This window comes from Plecotus auritus (assembly GCF_963455305.1).
Source record: "Plecotus auritus genome assembly, chromosome: 5".
NCBI classification, from domain to species: domain Eukaryota; kingdom Metazoa; phylum Chordata; class Mammalia; order Chiroptera; family Vespertilionidae; genus Plecotus; species Plecotus auritus.
Genome location: NC_137776.1, coordinates 48410840 through 48428754, shown reverse-complemented (window position 1 = coordinate 48428754; position 17915 = coordinate 48410840). Strand labels below are relative to the sequence as shown.

General features: G+C 39.6%; 1 protein-coding gene across 8 annotated transcripts in view; it reads left to right on the top strand.

The window, feature by feature from the left end:
• The window catches only part of METAP1D (methionyl aminopeptidase type 1D, mitochondrial), a 73199-nt gene that overhangs the window by 27535 nt on the left and 27749 nt on the right, over window positions 1–17915 (top strand). Inside the window, exons 3-4 of one of the 8 annotated variants that reach the window (XM_080668581.1) lie at window positions 12785–12848; window positions 13000–13142. The exons of 6 other annotated variants lie outside the window; for them this stretch is intronic. The gene's annotated coding sequence lies outside the window, so the exon portion shown is untranslated. The remainder of the gene's footprint in view (window positions 1–12784; window positions 12849–12999; window positions 13143–17915) is intronic. One more of the 8 variants, XM_080668580.1, reaches the window with a different exon arrangement.

The window sequence follows — 17915 nt, the reverse complement described above, 5'->3', positions numbered from 1 at the left end:
ACTGTACTCTGACCAGTGTTTTTACTTCAAAATGAAATCAAGTTTCACTGACTCAGTCTTTTACATGTAAGTTATTTACACAGAAATAGATGATATTTTAGATCAAATCTTCCAGATAGAAATTTTATCTAATCTCTTATTAAGAACACTGGATTTATTGATCAAACAAAGCTCTAAGTTTTTAACTAGCTAGTCTGAAAACTGATTAAATCAAAAGAAATAATCAAGCTTTTAGCTTAGTTTTCTGTATGAACTGAACCTCAGGTTGACCAAATCATTTGATAAAAGAAAGTTTTTCTTTATAGAAGTATTCCTGCCAACAATTGAAAGAGGTCTGATAAAATATCATCACTTGGCAAACCCTAATGAGTTAATGGATCGAAGCCATCAATGGTTGCTAACATCACAAAAGGAGAGACAGCTGTCCGAGCCCACCACCATCTATTAAATATTCTTACTAAATAAAAACCACTGAACTTGAATCAAAACAACTCTCTTGGTTTAATATCAGTCTATAGGAAATATAAGAAACATGTTAAATGTCACCACTGAGATACAACTAGTAAATTTCAGAATGTGGGAGGTGCTAGGGACAAAGAAAGGTATTTCAGGAGGAGAAAGGAATTGATTAAAACAGGCATGAGACATGCCAATCAAATGCAGTATTTGGGTCATATTTTAACAAACTTTGTTTAATGAAAAAAATTAAATATATATATAGTACATATGACAAAAGGAGAATATCAGAAGACTACCCAAATATTTGATGATATTAAGGAATTATTGTTAATCTTTTAGGTGTGATATGGTTGTAGTGTTAAATCATTAAAAGGAGTTATCATCTTTTAGATATATATACTGAAATATTTATAGATGAAATGATATGTCTGGGATGGACTTCCAACTAAGTGGGAAAGGAGGATGGTTATAGATGAAACAAGATCAGCATGAGTGGATAATTGTTAAAACTGAATGATGGGTACACGGCAGTTTGTTATAGTAATCTGTCTATTTTGTGTATGTTTGACATTTTCTGTAAATAAAAAGGTTTTTAAAAATAGGCTTAAGTTTGAAATCCAGATTTGCCACTTGTAACTTTTGTGATCTTGGGCAAATCCCTCACCCTCCTTGAGTCTTACTTTACAGGGGGTTTTGCCTGTAAAGTAAGTACAAGAATATCTTCCCAACTTACTTTAAACAGGTTGTTGGACCAAATAAAATAATGTGTATGAAATTATTTTTAAAATTGCTACAAACGTGTCTGTATTATTATTACTATTAAGCCTATGAAAGGATATCGTTTTCCTGCTAAGAACATGGTAGCTTTTCATGCTTCAGCAAGTAGTATTGTTGTCCCATGTACATTATAGCAATTAAAAAACTCTGCAACTGGACAGAAACATGCAAAAAAAAATGAAACCAGACCACCTTCTTATACCATATACAGAAATAAACTCAGAATGAATTAAAGACTTAAATATAAGACTTAATCCATAAAACTCCTAAAAGAAAACATAGATAGTAAAATTTCTGACTTTTCTCTTAGCAATATTTTTTCTGATAGATGTCCTTAGGCAAGGAAATAAAAAGAAAAAAACGAACAAATAGGACTATATAAAACTAAAAGCTTTTGCAGCAAAGAAAACTATCAACAAAATGAAAACACAACCCACTGAATGGGAGAAGATGTTTGCAACTGCACATCAGATAAGGGGTTCGTGTCCAAATTTTATAAATAACTCATACAACTCAACACCAAAAAAGCAAACAATCCAGTTTAAAATGTGCAGAGGACCTGAATAGACACTTCTCCAAAGAGGACATACACATGGCCACTAGATATATGAAAAGATGCTCAGTGTCACTAATCATCAGAGAAATGCAAATTAAAACCAAAATGAGATATCACCTCACATATGTCAGAATGGCTATCATCAGTAAATCAACAAACAACAAATGTTGGTGAGGATGTGGAGAAATGGGAACCCTTGTGCACTGTTGGTGGGAATGCAGAGTGGTGCAGCCACTATGAAAAACAGTATAGAGGTTCCTAAAAAAGCAGCATTATTTACAATAGCCAAGATTTGGAAGCAACTCAAGAGCCTATCAATAGATTAGTGAATAAAAAAGTGGTGGTACATACATAAAATTGTTGGGATATTATTCAATCATAAAAAATAATGAAATCTTACCATTTGCAACAGCACAGATGGAACTAGAGGGTATTATGGTAAGTAAAATAAGTCAGTCAGAGAAAGATAAATACAAAATGATTTTACTTACATACGGAACCTAAAGAACAACATAAATGAACAAACAAAACAGAAACAGACTCATAGATCCAGAGAACAGACTGATGGTTGCCAGCTAGGAGGGAGATTGGGGAAATGGGTGAAAAGGTGAAGGGAGTAAGAACTACAAATTGGTAGTTACAAAATAGTCCCAGTGATGTAAAGTACAACGTAGGGATGTAGTCAGTAATATTGTAATAACTACTTAAGGTGCCAGGTAGGTACTGGAAATATTGGGGGGAATACTTTGTAAAGTATATGATTTTCTAACCACTGTGCTATACACCTGAAACTAATACAAAATAATATTGAATATTTTTAAAAGTAAATAATTTCCTGATCCAGCAAAAAAAGAAAAATATAGATGCCTGTGTATGCATGTTTCCTATCTCAGTTCACTGAAGGAACTGAAGTCAGTGATTTTCCCAGCACATTTAGTGGCCATATCTTTATTTCTAATCTAGTGGCCTGGTGCACGAAATTCGTGTGCGGGGGCGGGGGGTATATTCCTCAGCCTGGCCTGCACCCTCTCCAATCTGGGACCCTCGAAGGATGTCCTACTGCCGGTTTACAGGGATTGGGCCTAAACCGGCAGTTGGACATCCCTTTCACAATCCAGGACTGCTGGCTCCAGCCGCTCACCTGCCTGCCTGCCTGATTGCCCCTAACCACTCTGCCTGCCGGCCTGCTTGCCCCCAACTGCCCTCCGCCGCTGGCTTGCTCACCCCCAAATGTGTCCCCACCAGCCAGATCACCCCCAACTGCCCCCTGTGCCAGCCTACTCACCCCCAACTGCCCCCCTGCTGGCCTGCTCACTCCAAACTGCCCCCCCACTGTCCTGATCACCTTCAACTGACCCCCACTGACAGCCTGCTCACCCCTAACTTGCCCCCCTGTTGGTCTGCTTACCCCCAACGGCCCCTGCCATCCCATTCTGGCCTGATCACCCCCCGGCAACCCAAGGTCCCAGCCCCTCATTTTTTTCTTTTTCTTTTTCTTTTTCTTTTTTTTCAGCGCCTCCTTGAGCAGAGGCCAGGGCCAGCTGGAAGCAAGTATTTAGGATTTATTTATCTTCTATAATTGAAACTTTGTAGCCTTGAGTGGAGGCCAGGGCTGGCCAGGGCGAGCAGGAAGCTTGGCTTCCTCCATTGCCAGGGCAACCCAAGCCTCCTGCTTGCTCCAGCTCCATGGCCGCCATCTTGGTTGGGTTAATTTGCATACTTGCTCTTGATTGGCTGGTGGGCGTGGCTTGTGGGTGTGACAGAGTGGTGGTTAATTTGCATGTTTCTCTTTTATTAGTGTAGATACCATTCTGCAGTAACTAGGTGTCCTTGGATTGATTTCAAGATTGGGTAGGGAAATACAAGATGAGTATAGAGCATCTTGTGATGCCAGAAAGTGAGGGATGCTAAAAACAAGGGACAGGAAATGAAGCACATTGAAAGGGGCACAGGAACTAACCTGAAAGAGCTTGAGCAACAAAACAATGATAGAATTGGATTTGAAAGGAAAGAATAAATCTGCACAAGCCCGTATCCTATACAGTAAAAGCCCAGTGACCAAACAGCGGAACGACCACAACGACTGGTCAACCAGTCGCTATGACGCGCACTGATCACCAGGGAGCAGACGCTCAACACAGGTGCTGCTCCCTGGTGGTCAGTGCACTCCCACAGTGGGAGCACCACTCGACCGACCAGGATAAGCAGTGCTCCCACAGCGGGCCAATCCCCACAGGCCACGCCGCCCACCAGTGCACGAATCCCGTGCACCGGGCCTCTAGTTGATATATAAAAGTAAATAAAAAAGAGGATAAAGGAAATCACACATGGTGACAAAATGAAACTAAACTTTGGGTAATGAGTATGTAAAGCAGTATAGAAAAGCAGTATAGAGATGATGTAATATGTTATTGTACACTTGAAACATATAATCTTAGCCAATGTCACACCAATAAATTTAATTTTAAAAATACAAAATTATAAATAGGAAATCACTATTAGAGAATATCACAGTAAAAATTGCTGCAGACAAGATCCACCAATGATACCAGAAAGTGATGCCGTTTAGTGGGGAAATTTTTAAGCAAATACAGAAGATTTGGATAGTCTCAAAGTATCTTCTGTAAAATATTTAATACTTACAATGGAAAATAGTATCTTCACATTGGATAATTTTGGTAGCCATCATCTTAGCAAGGTTAACATCATAATGAATGCTCTGATAGGGTGCACTGAGAAGGACACATCTGTGTGCTATTATTTGAGATACTCTATCAATTTTATCATGAGAAAATATCAGACAAAGCAAAATTGAGGAACAGTCTATAAAATAACTGGCCAGTATTCTTCAAAGGTCTCCAGGTCATGAAAGACAAGGAAGGTTGAGGAACTGTTGTAGACTTGAGGTGACTAAGGAGGCATGACAACTAAATACAATATGGGATCTTGAATTGGATCCTGGAACAGAAAAATTATGTTCCTAAAAAAATTGGAGGAACCTGAATAAGTTCTCCTCTGTACTCTAGTTAATAGGATTGTATCTTAGTGTTTATAAATCCTCCATGGTTATGTAAAATGTTAACAGAGGATAAATGAAGCTGGTGAAAAGTATATGGGAATTCTCTCTATTATTTTTGCAACTCTTGTGTAAGTCTAAAGTTATCTCAAAATAAAAAGTTTTTTAAGAAAGCTATGGAGTAAGAACGTAGTTACATGGTCATCAAGGGTATTTATTAACTAGTGTGTAGTAATAGAGTAACTACAAGAAACATCAATGTGAGAGAGACACTTCAATTGATTATTTCCCACACACACCCCAACTGGGGCTGGGGATAGAACCTGCAATGGAGGTACATGCCCTGGACCAGGAATTGAACCCAAGACCCTTTGATCCACTGGCCGACGCTCTAACCACTGAACAAAATTGCCCAGGGTTATGTTCCCATTTTTTAACAGATGAAGAAACTAGGGCACAGAATCCTATATAATAAAAGCCTAATATGCAAATAGACCGAACATTGGAACAACCAGCGGAACAACTGCACTGACCACCAGGGGGCAGACACTCAACGCAAGAGCTGCCCCCAGCCTGCAGGCCCCAATCAGCAGCAGCAGCAGGGGATGGGCTGGCAAGCGGGTGGCTCCAGGCCAGCCAAGGCGGGTGCCAGCAGGGGCCCCCAATCGACCTGCTGGTCGCCCCACAGATTGGCCCTGACCACCGGCCAGGCCTAGGGACCCTACCCGTGCATGAATTTCATGCACCGGGCCTCTAGTAGTTAAATTACTTGCTGAAGGTTGACAGCTAGTAAATCTTGGAGCCAGAGCTGAAGCTAGACAGTTCTACTGGCTCCATCTAAGTTATGGACAATCCTATCTAATAAAAGAGCAATATGCAAATTAACCATCACTCCGCTGCACCCACAAGCCACGCCCACAAGCCAATCAGGAGCGAGTATGCAAATTAACCCAACCAAGATGGCTGCAAGCCACAGAGAGAGCAGGAGGGAGGCTTGGGTTTCCCCGGCGATGGAGGAAGCCAAGCTTTCCACACACCCTGGCCGGCCCAGGCCTGCACTCCAGGCTACAAAGTTTCAATTATAGAAGATAAATAAATCCCAACAAAAATGGCGGCAGCCACGGAGCTGGAGAGAGCAGGAGGCTAGGGTTGCCCCCGGCGATGGAGGAAGCCAAGCTTCTGAAGCCCTGGCCTGCCTTGGCCTCGGCTTAAGGCTACAAAGTTTCAATTATAGAAGATACACAAATTCCAACAGAAATGGCTGCCGCCACGGAGCGAGCAGAAGGCTTGGCTCCGCTCCAGGCTACAAAATTTTAATTGTAGAAGATAATTAAGTCCCAGATACCAGGGCCTCCACTTGGGTCGCCGCGGGGTGTGGCCGGCCTGCAAACGACCACAGGCCCCTCGCCCAGGCTGCCCCACACCCCAAGGGAACCCCCACCCTGATCTGGGACACCCTTCAAGGCAAACCAGCTGACCCCCACCCATGCACCAGGCCTCTATCCTATCTAATAAAAAAGTAATATGCAGATTGACCATCACTCCAACACACAAGATGGCTGCCCCCATGTGGTCAAAGATCCTGCCCCCATGTGGACACAAGATGGCCAGCAGGGGAGGGCAGTTGGGAGGGACCAGGCCTGCAAGGGAGGGCAGTTGTGGGTGATCAGGCCAGCAGGGGAGGGCAGTTGGGAGGGACCAGGCCTGCAAGGGAGGGCAGTTGTGGGTGATCAAGCCTGCAGGGGAGGGCAGTTAGGGGTGACCAGGCCGGCAGAGGAGGGAAGTTGGGAGTGACTGGGCCTGCAGGGAAGGGCAGTTGGGGAGGACCCAGGCCTGCAGGGGAGGGCAGTTAGGGGTGACCAGGCCTGCAGGGGAGGACAGTTAGGGGTGACCAGGCCTGCAGGGGAGGGCAGTTAGGGGTGACCAGGCCTGCAGGGGAGGACAATTAGGGGCAAACAGGCTGGCAGGAGAGTAGTTGGGGGTAATCAGGCTGGCAGGCAGAAGCGGTTAGGGGCAATCTAGAAGGCAGGCGGGTGAGCAATTGGGAGCCAGCCGTCATGGGTTGTGAGAGGGATGTCCGACTGCCCGTTTAGGCCCGATCCTGGTGGGGTCCCAGATTGGAGAGGGTGCAGGCTGGGCTGAGGGACAACCCCCCCCCCCTGCACGAATTTCATGCACCGGGCCTCTAGTTATTAAATAAACCTCCTGCCCATATTGGTGAACTCTGGAGAGAGAGGGATAATAGTCCTCCAGAGCCAACATGTTTCCTATCAGAGTAGCTGTATTGGGGCTTCAGATGTTCACTCTGGTGTTAAGGATTAGGTAAGAGGGTTGCTTGAACTTGAAAACGGACTTGATTCCTTTCACTTGCTCTAGAAGTTGGAAAAAAGTTGAACATGAGGATCCTGGCTCTGGAACTGGTACAGGTTTTATAGGAAGGGGTGAAACTTGGTCTTGTCCTCTCCTGTCTAGTCTTTGAGGGCTGCTCAGCCTCCATCTACTTTCTAGTTGAGAGAAGGAGGCTGAGAATGGGTGGAAGGAGACAGTAGAGTGGACTTTGCCCAACAATGTGGATCACCTTTTCCTTTAGAAACCACATTGTAAATGGCAGCAACATTCCCAGGCTAGCTCAGTTAACCCATAAGGTAGCTAAAATACTAGGTGCTTGCTGCTGAATGTTTCCAAACCTTTCGTTTTCATTGCAAATATACGATATTTCAGTTAAATTATGGGCAAATAGGCTAGCCTGAGAACTTAGCCACATTTTTTTATTGGGAAAAAATTGCTTTCCAAACAGCTAAGACTACATATTTATCTTGGTGTAGAACTAACTTTATAGTATAGATCACCTACCTGAATATTCTGCTTCAAGCACACTACAATATGCATTTGTTGTTTTGATGGTAAAGTGAAAACCATCTCTAATGAGATAGGTAATCACAGACAGTGTGACTTGGACCAGATTTTAATTAGCTAAAATAGTTTTAAAATTCTAGCAATACAAAAAAATGCATCTGCTTTTCATTTGTCATATAGAGCTTTTATTTGTCAGCCTACTTAAAACATTGAAACATTAATGTGGCTATCTGAACCACTTGTAGATCTTCAGATTTGTGTAGCAAAAGGAATGATAATTATAATCTGCTTCAGGCTACAGGCTAGAATAATTCAAAAGGAAATGTGCACTACTAATACGGTAAAGCTCATAAATTCTCAATGTCAGTATGCCACTTGTAGCTGGAAATTGCAGTCAGGCTGGTTGGCTAGAGGCAAAAAGACTAGAGTTACATAATATTTATGAGGTCTAAATTTGCAATCACCAAAACCAAATATTGCTGGTCTTTTTTCAGATTACTCCAGGAGGTCAGCATCATCTACTCATGGCAATGGAGTTGAGAGCAGGGTAGACTGGGTAATGATAAAACTTTAGTTATAAGTATGAATTCTGTCCACATCAATCCACTGCAACCTCCTTTATGGATTTATAGCCTTCCTATTTTATACATTACTAATGTCCCAGTGCACATTGAAAGGAAATTAATTAGAAGAAATATTTTAATACTGCTATTCATGTTTTGCTAATGAAAAGAAAATAGGATTCTACCGAGTCTCCTACCTACCTACTCTAGGACTTCTGTGAGGATCAAATGAGATGAGGCATGGGAAAATGCTTCACAAACATTTGGTTAAACTGTAAAATGTTTGCACCTGGCTATAAAGCAAGTTGGGTTCCTGGGCTGAAGAAACTCCAAGGAGGCTAGTCGCTAGGGATAGGAAGCGGGCGTTGCTATGTGATGTCATTACCCGGCGCCCACAGCAACCATTTCTGGGCTGGGCCGGGCTGGGCTGTGGGCTGCAATTTTTGCCATGGGGTCTTGGCAGCGTTCGCTGTGATTTGCTGGGGTGTCACTCTGGGGTGGTGGCGGGACCTGTGTCCCACTTGGGGGAAACCAAGTATTGGTGCCTTTTATTTTTAAACGAGAGGCCTGGTGCATGAAATTCATGCATGAGGGGAGTCCCTCAGCCTAGCCTGTGCCCTCTCGCATTCTGGGACCCCTCGGGGGATATCTGACTGCCAGTTTAGGCCCAATCTCTACAGTTGGACATCCCTCTTGCAATCCAGGACCCCTTGGGGGATGTCTGACTGCCAGTTAAGGCCTGATCTCTGCAGTCGGACATCTCTCTCTCAATCCGGCACTGCTCTCCCCTAATCGCTTGCCTGCCTGCTTGCCCCTAACTGCTTGCATGCCTGCTCACCCATAACTACTCGCCTGCCTGCCTGCCTCCTCGCTTGTAACTGCTCAACTGCCTACCTGCTCAGTGTGCATCATAGTGACCCGTCATTCCAGTTGTTCTGGTCGTTCTGCTTAATGGTTGCTTAGGCTTTTATACATATAGATGGCCAGTACGCGTCATGGCAGCCCCTGCTTTGAGCGTCTGCCCCCTGGTGGTCAGTGTGCATCATAGCTACCAGTCAGAGGGACAGACACTTAGCCTTTTATATATATAGATTCCAAAAATACCTACTTGGGAGACCCAATACCATTGTGCAAATATCTACTTGCTGCCTCAGGTTTTATAACACAAAGGTAGAAGTAGACCTTCCCTCACTCTGCAGTGTTTCTTTAACACTTATAGCGTTGACCTTCTGTGAAGACTTGCTGCCTGTCTGTACATCACCATGATAGACAACCCAAAACACTTTTTACATCCCAGCTGGCACCTTACATCAGACTGCACTCAGAACAATTACGTGCCTTGTGATCTCCTGTGCTCCAGTGTACTTTCAGGAGTTTGACTTGCACAGTATATGAGCAGCTAAAACTCTGGGCCCCAGGAGTTTCACAGCTGTGAACTGCAAATTAGAACTGTGTGAATAACTTTATAGTTCCACCATCAAGAAGTACTAGTCCTAGCTTACAGCCTAGGAACAACTGCAACTGCAGGTCAATGCTCATTTTAAATACATTTTTATTGATTTCAGAGAGAGGAAGGAAGAGAGATAAAGAGATAGAGACATCAGTGGTGAGAGAGAATCCTTGATTGGCTGCCTCCTGTAAGCCCCGCACTAGGGATCAAGCCCACAACCACGGCATGTGCCCTGACTGGGAATCAAACCTCAACCTCCAGGTTCATGGGTCCACGCCTCAACCACCAAACCACACTGGCTGGGCTCAATGTTCATCTTAAATGCTTTGGTTTTTCACGTATAAACAGCGTACCAGATTATACTGTTTTTAGTGCTAAATCAAATACTTTTAAAACTTTTTATTATTGAAAATTTTAAATATAGGGAAAAGGATATAACAAACTCTTCCATGCTATTATCTATGCATCAGATATTTTAATTCAAAAAAATTAGTCTTTTTTTTTTCCTGTCAGCTGTTTGGCATAGTGATTTTCCAAACTTGTAGGTGGAGTTAGAAGTAGTATTCTGAAACTCATGAAGAAAAATACATCAGGAGAGCATTTGCTCAAAGGAAGCAATAGGGAGAGAATCCCCCTGTCCTTCTACAACTTTAAGACTTCTTGCTCTTTCTAGGGGGAAGTCAAGCTGAGTGCAAGAGGGTCCTAGGAACTAGTGCTATACAGAGTCCTTATTCAGAAGGCTGGCAACTATTAAGCTGTAAACTTAAGTAAGTTTAAGATTACTGTCCTATATTTAGGCAGAAAATATAATGGAAAACATCCCATTTATAAAGAAGTCAAGAATATAAAATACCTAGGAATAAATAAATAATAAGAAATGTAGGACCTATATAAAGAAAACATTAGACCTCCACAGAAGGATATTAAGAATACTGCAGTTGCCGAAACTGGTTTGGCTCGGTGGATAGAGCGTCGGCCTGCGGACTGAAGGGTCCCGGGTTCGATTCCGGTCAAGGGCATGTACCTTGGTTGCGGGCACATCCCCAGTGGGAGGTGTGCAGGAGGCAGCTGGTCGATGTTTCTCTCTCATCGATGTTTCTGACTCTCTATCCCTCTCCCTTCCTCTCTGTAAAATATCAATAAAATATATTTTTTTTAAAAATTAAAAAAAAAGAATACTGCAGTAAATGTGAACTTACCTCTTAAATAAAACAACTATTTTAAAGTCATATTCTCCCTAGATTAACCCATAAATTTAATGTGAACCCAATTATATGGCTCAAAACACTTTAAATACAGTTGAAATGCAAATGGAGAACTGAAAAATAATATTTGAAACAATATAGTACATAAATTCACAGAGCACTCTTAAGATTAAGTCAAGTAAAAAACAACCCAAGAGGCCTAAGTAGAGATTTCCCAAAAGAATATAAATATGTAAGTAAAGGGAAGATCCTCAACCTCAGCAGTATCTGAAGAAAAATAAGTAAAAGTGAGATACCAGTTTTCATTTATAAGACTGGTGTTAATATTCATGAGGGTGTAGGGAAATAGGCACCATTGGGAATAAAAATGGTTGTTTTGTGGAGAGTAGCTTTGCAAATATGTCAAAATTTTACATATTTCTTAACCCAAAGAATTCTACTTCTAGGAATTTAAACTGAAAAGAAAAATAGGTCCTATGTGCAGCTGTATTTGTAAAAAGTATACTAAGCAAGGAAAAAAAACTTAAAAATAACCTGCCTAAATGTTTATCATTGGTTAAATAAAGTATTTTATGACCCATCCATGTAAAGGAATACTATGAAGCCACTAAAACAACCCAATAGGCCTAAAAAGGATCATGCAGATCTATATTTGTTTGTTACAGACACATGTCTTTCATATATTGGTGAGAGAAATTAATTACTTTCAAAATAGCAGTTTAGCCCTAACTGGTTTGGCTCAATGGATGGAGCATCGGCCTGTGGACTGAAGGGTCCCAGGTTTGATTCCAGTCAGGGGCATGTACCTTGGTTGTGGGCACATACCCAGTGGGGAGTGTGTGGGAGGCAGCTGATCAATGTTTCTCTCTCATCGATGTTTCTGACTCTCTATCCCTCTCCCTTCCTCCCTGTGGAAAATCAATAAAATACATTTTTAAAAAAATAACAGTTTAATGAAACTACATGTATAAATTGAATATGTATAAAATATGATAAATTAATATTCTATAAAATATAATAATAGTGGATACATAGAGAAATGTTCTAAAGTGTATTTGCTGAATGTCAACAGTAATCAATTGAGGAAGATTTTTACTTTTTTTTTTTTTTTTTACTATTTACTGTTTCTGCTTTCTCAGTATTTTTTTTTAAATATATTTTATTGATATTTTACAGAGAGGAAGGGAGAGGGACAGAGAGCTAGAAACATCGATGAGAGAGAAACATCGATCAGCTGCCTCCTGCACACCTCCCATTGGGGATGTGCCCGCAACCAAGGTACATGCCCTTGACCGGAATCGAACCCGGGACCCTTCAGTCCACAGGCCGACGCTCTATCCACTGAGCCAAACTGGTTTCGGCTGCTTTCTCAGTATTTTATAAAAATATCTGATATCTATTTTCATAATCAGGAAAATAAAACATGGTCTTCTTGTGGACTTTGGCTCATTCTGTGTGGTTTCAGGAGAGGGAGGAGCACATTCACTTGAGAGGATGATCTTTCAGGATTCAGAATGAAAAACTTTATGATTGACACCGTCTCCTTCCCAGCTGCCAAAAAACCAATAAAGAGCTTCCATTGGGAGGAATGTGACTATATGTCATTGCCATACTCGTTTTTTAGAAAGTACATAAATCATATGGAACAGACAATGTGGTAGGATGGTTGTGCAGAATATGACTCTGGCATGTTGCCTGGCTATGTAGACCAAATCATCCCTTAATCGGACCCAATGGAAAGTCAGTCATGACAATGCAAGGAAAGGGAGTTCATGTTGTTGCTTTCCATGTTCCTCATCAGATTCTTTGTTGTTGACTCAGGGCTGAATCCATGTGACCTGCAGCTCTTTCCAAAGGCTGGTTCTGCTTATTCTTGTTCCCTTTCTCTTCCTTACTTTCTAGGAGCCATCAGCAGGCAAGACAAGATGGTTGTCCAGAGTGAGGACTGCATCCTCATCTGTGCACAGTATATTTTTATAGAAACTATACGGCTGACCCTACCCTTGGGACCCAGTCTCATTTGGAGCTGGGTTCCCCCAATGTTATTCTTCTCCAATGAAAAGTTTTTATAGATTTCTATCTAATGCTTTTTTTAAAGTTACACTTTAATATCTCAGAAATCTGTCCCTGTGGGTGTTCACTTGGATTCCAAAAATGGAGCTATGGTCTTGAAGTGGTTTCCGAATAAATAATGAAACATGTGTTCCAAGTCTGCAACTCTTCCTTCTCCTTAACCACATCCCTAGATAACCCGCCAATGGTGAGTGTCATTTGTGTGAATAGATTCTCTAGTTTTAGTTTTCAAGGCCTTTTTTTTTCATTCTAGCTGTCTGAATGATTAATGTGACTAGGAAAATACTGTTGACCCATTTAAATCATGTCAAACAACATCCATTGCTCATCTACATAATGAAATACACACTGAACATCACATCTTAAGTGTGGGAGCCAGTGAACTACAAAATAATGTTTTACTAATGTAGCTTATGAAATGAAATATAAGACACTAGGACTGACTACAGCATTAAATATTAAACTATTCAAATGGTAATTGTTAGTGAAAATCACCTCTAAATTGAAACAGCTAATAGCTTTAGTTGTTAATTAGAGGAAGTGGGGGTGGTTGCATGCAACAGTGTGAGTTTTAAAAAGTCTTTATGTCAAAGTGTGATTTAATATTATTTGATTACTGTGGGATTTATTGTGTATAGTTCAGTTTTTCAATTCTTAAAATAATAGTTTGCTGAAAAATTAGAAAAAAATGGCTTGACATTTTTATCATGGTTTCATTAAATTGGTCCTTGAATAATTTTAAAGACAGCTAATTTATAGTTGAAACTATTTTGACCAATGATCAGATAACAAAGATAAGCTTTGACTACTTTTGAAATATTTAAATCTTGTAAAGACGTCATTTAAACAGTGTTTTAAATAAATGCAAAATTTCAAGGCACTGAATTTAGGTTATCAAGTTTCCATGGTTACCCCTTTTCAAGTTATTTTGTGTGTCCTGTAAATAGGTCTCTGAGTCACTGATAATTATTTGTTTTTTTGTTTGTTCTGTTGGCAGTTCTGTGTTCAGCTGAATTTAATACAGTTCACACGATTTGCTTTGGTTTATGTATATTGTGATTGACAGTGATTGAGCATTTCTTATGGAGTGCTTGCCTTTTTTTGTCATAAATTATGTATGTTGGTAATGCTAGAAATGTAAATAAGTTCTTCCTGTATCACTGTTTAATAAACAGAAATTTTTATGCAAAAAAGACTTCTTGGTGCGTTAAAACAATAAGGTTTGGTAAGCGCTAGAATATTTCTATTAAATAGTTACACACTGAGACAAATATGTTTAAATTCTTACAAACTTTAAGTTACTGAGGTTACCAAGAATTACAGAACAGCTTATGAATAAGCACATTGATTAAACATTATTTAGTAGCATAATAAAATGGTAGTATTCCGATCTAATCCTTAAAATTTTGATAGTGAGCTTTATAGGGAATGTCTTACTGCTAAGTGGAATCTTTCTATAATGTGATTTCTCCCATCCCACACTTTGCACAAATATAAAAGCTATTCTGCATAGGAAGGATATAATTCTTGAGGAAAGTGGGGGTCTTTGATGACTCTGAGTGGAAGAAGAGATTTTCCTTAGACCTCACAATTAGCCATCAGAATTTTAGGAAGGCCCCACCAAGAACTCTCAGAAAATAGTCAAAATTGGGTTGAGCATAATTTGTCCTATTGCATTTAAGCATTCTCTCTGTACACTACAATCATGAGATGCTGTCTAGTTTGTAAAGTATTTATACATCTGCAATCTCATTTGATCATCAGGGTGGTCCTGTGATGAAGGTAGGAAAGGCCCAGTGCTTTGTATGATGTGTTTTTTAAGTAGCAGCTTTGTGAAGTACTTACTTTGTGAATTAGCCAAAGCACAGTTCGAAATTCAGCTGGTTTCTCCCCACTGATTAGTCCTTTTTAGAGTGACCTTCTCCCACAGTGGGGCAACCAATGATCATATTTATCATTTATCCAGTGCTTACCTTGTACCACTTTCCATGCCTCATGTCATACAATTATCATAGCAATCCTGCGAAAAAGGTAATTCCTGTAAACAGATGAGGAAACTAAGGCTTAGAGAGCTTAACTAACTTGTCTAAGTAAACCAACTAGTACCAGAAAAACCAATTTAAGCAAGAACTCAAGTAAATATAATTAGGAAGGCACATTTTTGGAGGAAAATTTCATTTACTAGCAAAATATAAAAGTGTTTTAAATTCCACAATATTTTCTTCTTTTTACCTCCAAATTGGCTATGTTTTATCTAGATATTTTGGGATTGGTTTTCTTTTAACACTCTGGTAGGAGTATAGTTCAAAAAATGTTCAATACACCTCACATTAGACAATAAACATGTTTCACATATTATATACATCAAATCTTTCAGTATTGTGGTTATGTTGAAGATTTTAATATAAAAATGAGATGATGAACTTCTCATTTCACCAAGTGTGAATAATCTTGGTCAGCTAAGGTTTTCAAGTAAAATTGTGTTTTCAGTTATGAGAGGCAGCGTGCCTTGTACAGTTAAAGAGTACATGTTTTGTTAGCTACAGTAGTGGTTTTAATTTTTAATCTTTAGTACAAAAATTAATGGATTTATAGTTGAGTGTCCATATCTGAAAAAAAAAAAAATACAAGGGCCAGTTTGTAAACAGGCTTCTATGGGACTCTTCTTTTAAGCCTGCACCATTTTAATACACTGCACTTTTTGCATTCATGCCTAAAGCTATGGAGTGATTATTTATTCACGTGGTTAACTAAGTCTACACAGTTGCATTGAATATAAAATTATTTGTGGCAACATGAGTACATCAGTCCAAAAAGCTGCCTTCAGAGTGTGGGGATTGCCTGGGGGAGGGTAGAGGGGAGTGTGGGGAGGAGGGTATGGGGGGATAAATGGTGATGGAAGGAGACTTGACTTGGAGTGGTGAACACACAATACAGTGTACAGATGATGTGTTATGGAATTGTGCACCTGAAACCTATATAGTTTTGTTAACCAGCATCACCCCAATAAATTCAATAAAAAGGAAAAAATAGTAGGAGAAAGAAAAGCTGCCTTCAGGTCATTTGGAACTTTATCTTTTGCTAAAGAAGCTACTGTGTATTTTATCTTTATTTTTCTTGTGAAAATAATGCCCTGATGCATGATCTCAGCTTCTTTTGTCTTTAATCTATGTAATCACAACTGCAGAATCTTGGAAATGTATTGTTTTCCTAGAGCTTTGGCTTTCTCATTTCAGGTTGTGATTATTGACCTACCTCCCTACCTACCTACCTATCTATTACTTCTATTGCCTGGTTACAGGGCAGAGACAAAACTCCCACAATTGTCATAACAACTTTAGGATTTGTATTCATATGTTTTCTTTTTATTTCATGCCTTTCACTTGAAGTTGTACAGTGAAAACATTCTCAGAAAAATATTAAGATGGTAGATTTTTTTTTTTTTTGTATTGATATTGCAATTTGGTCAAAGCTCTGAGCTATTTTTACTAATTGTTTCCCTAAATAACTTTAAATGGCTCATAAAAAGAGAAGGGGGGAAGAGAAAAAGAACTACATCTAACAAAACGAGCATGTTGCATGTAGAATTCAGTTGACACTATTGTAAGATGAAGACTAAAATTACACTCTTTTCAAATGCTTTAATACAATTGAAAAATATTCATATTAAAGCTGTTACTTTGATCATATACTAAAAGTCCCAATGTCTTCTATCACTGGAGATTTATATCCAAATTACTAATATTTTGAGTAGTATTGTACATGAAAGTAGTGTTTGTGAATAGGCTTTTGAGAAAATAACTAAAGTACCTTTCTTACTACATCAATTATTTTAAATTTATATTTTATATGAATTTTCTCTAAAATTGGGCGCCATGTGTGATTTCTGTGAAATTGCTCTTTCTGACTCTCATTTATATGCTTGAATAAAAATTTTTCATTTTTAACCAAAGTGTGTGAGGTAACAGGAATGTGTGGGGGGTTTTTTCAGACTTTGGAAAGTTGAAGTTTGCCAGATGTTCTGTGCTAACCTAGAAGTGTGCGTTCTCTGGGTCTCAGGACTGTGTAAATTTCTTTTTTGTTACTTTGATGGAACGACATTTGCTTTTAGTTCATTTTGGTGTTGAACTTCTGCTCTGATCAGAGCTTGTCTTTTATTCTGTAGTTAAATGATATTGCGGCATCCAGAAAATCTGGCAAAGAAAATGATATTTTGATGACATTTTCACAGGGCTCAACTAGAATGAATTATTACATTTTAACCATAGCCCTAATAAACAGCTCCTTTATTTCCCCTAGGAGAATACAATATTTCTTTGTCCACGAAGTGCCTGAGTATATGTATTGTTGAAGTGCTAAAAACTGCTTTTCTCTAAACTTTAGCTGAGAGACAATAGGATTTTCTAAGCATATGCTATTTCAATGTGACTCAATATTTTATGATTATAAAGATAAATTTATATTTAAATTTTGAAGTAAACATTTTAATTCTAAGTGGATAAATTTCATACAGTAGTTCTATTTTCCTTCACAAATTAATCATTTCTATGAACTTCCACCTATTCACCAAATGATCTGCTCTTAATTTTAGATTTTGAGTTTTTACTGAAATCATTGACACACCCCTCCCCAGCTGTGGTTGGACCAGCCCAAAGAAATTTTTTCCTAGGCTCACAAACATGAGTCTACTTTATTAAGTAGGTATATTTATTAATCTGTGTTTCTAGAGTAGGTGGAGGGTTTTTGTCTCCCAAGAAAGGGGGACTGCTTTTTGTTTCAATCATAGATCCTTGGGTGCAAGTGTTGTACCTTAATGAACCATCACATATCATCCAATTAGCTTTTGTAAAGAAGCAAAGAAGTATTTTTCTAAACCCTTTCTGAACTTGTCACTGATGTTATACTATATCAGTTGCTACTGATGAATTTTAAAAAGGAGGAGGGATGTAGTGTGGAGCCA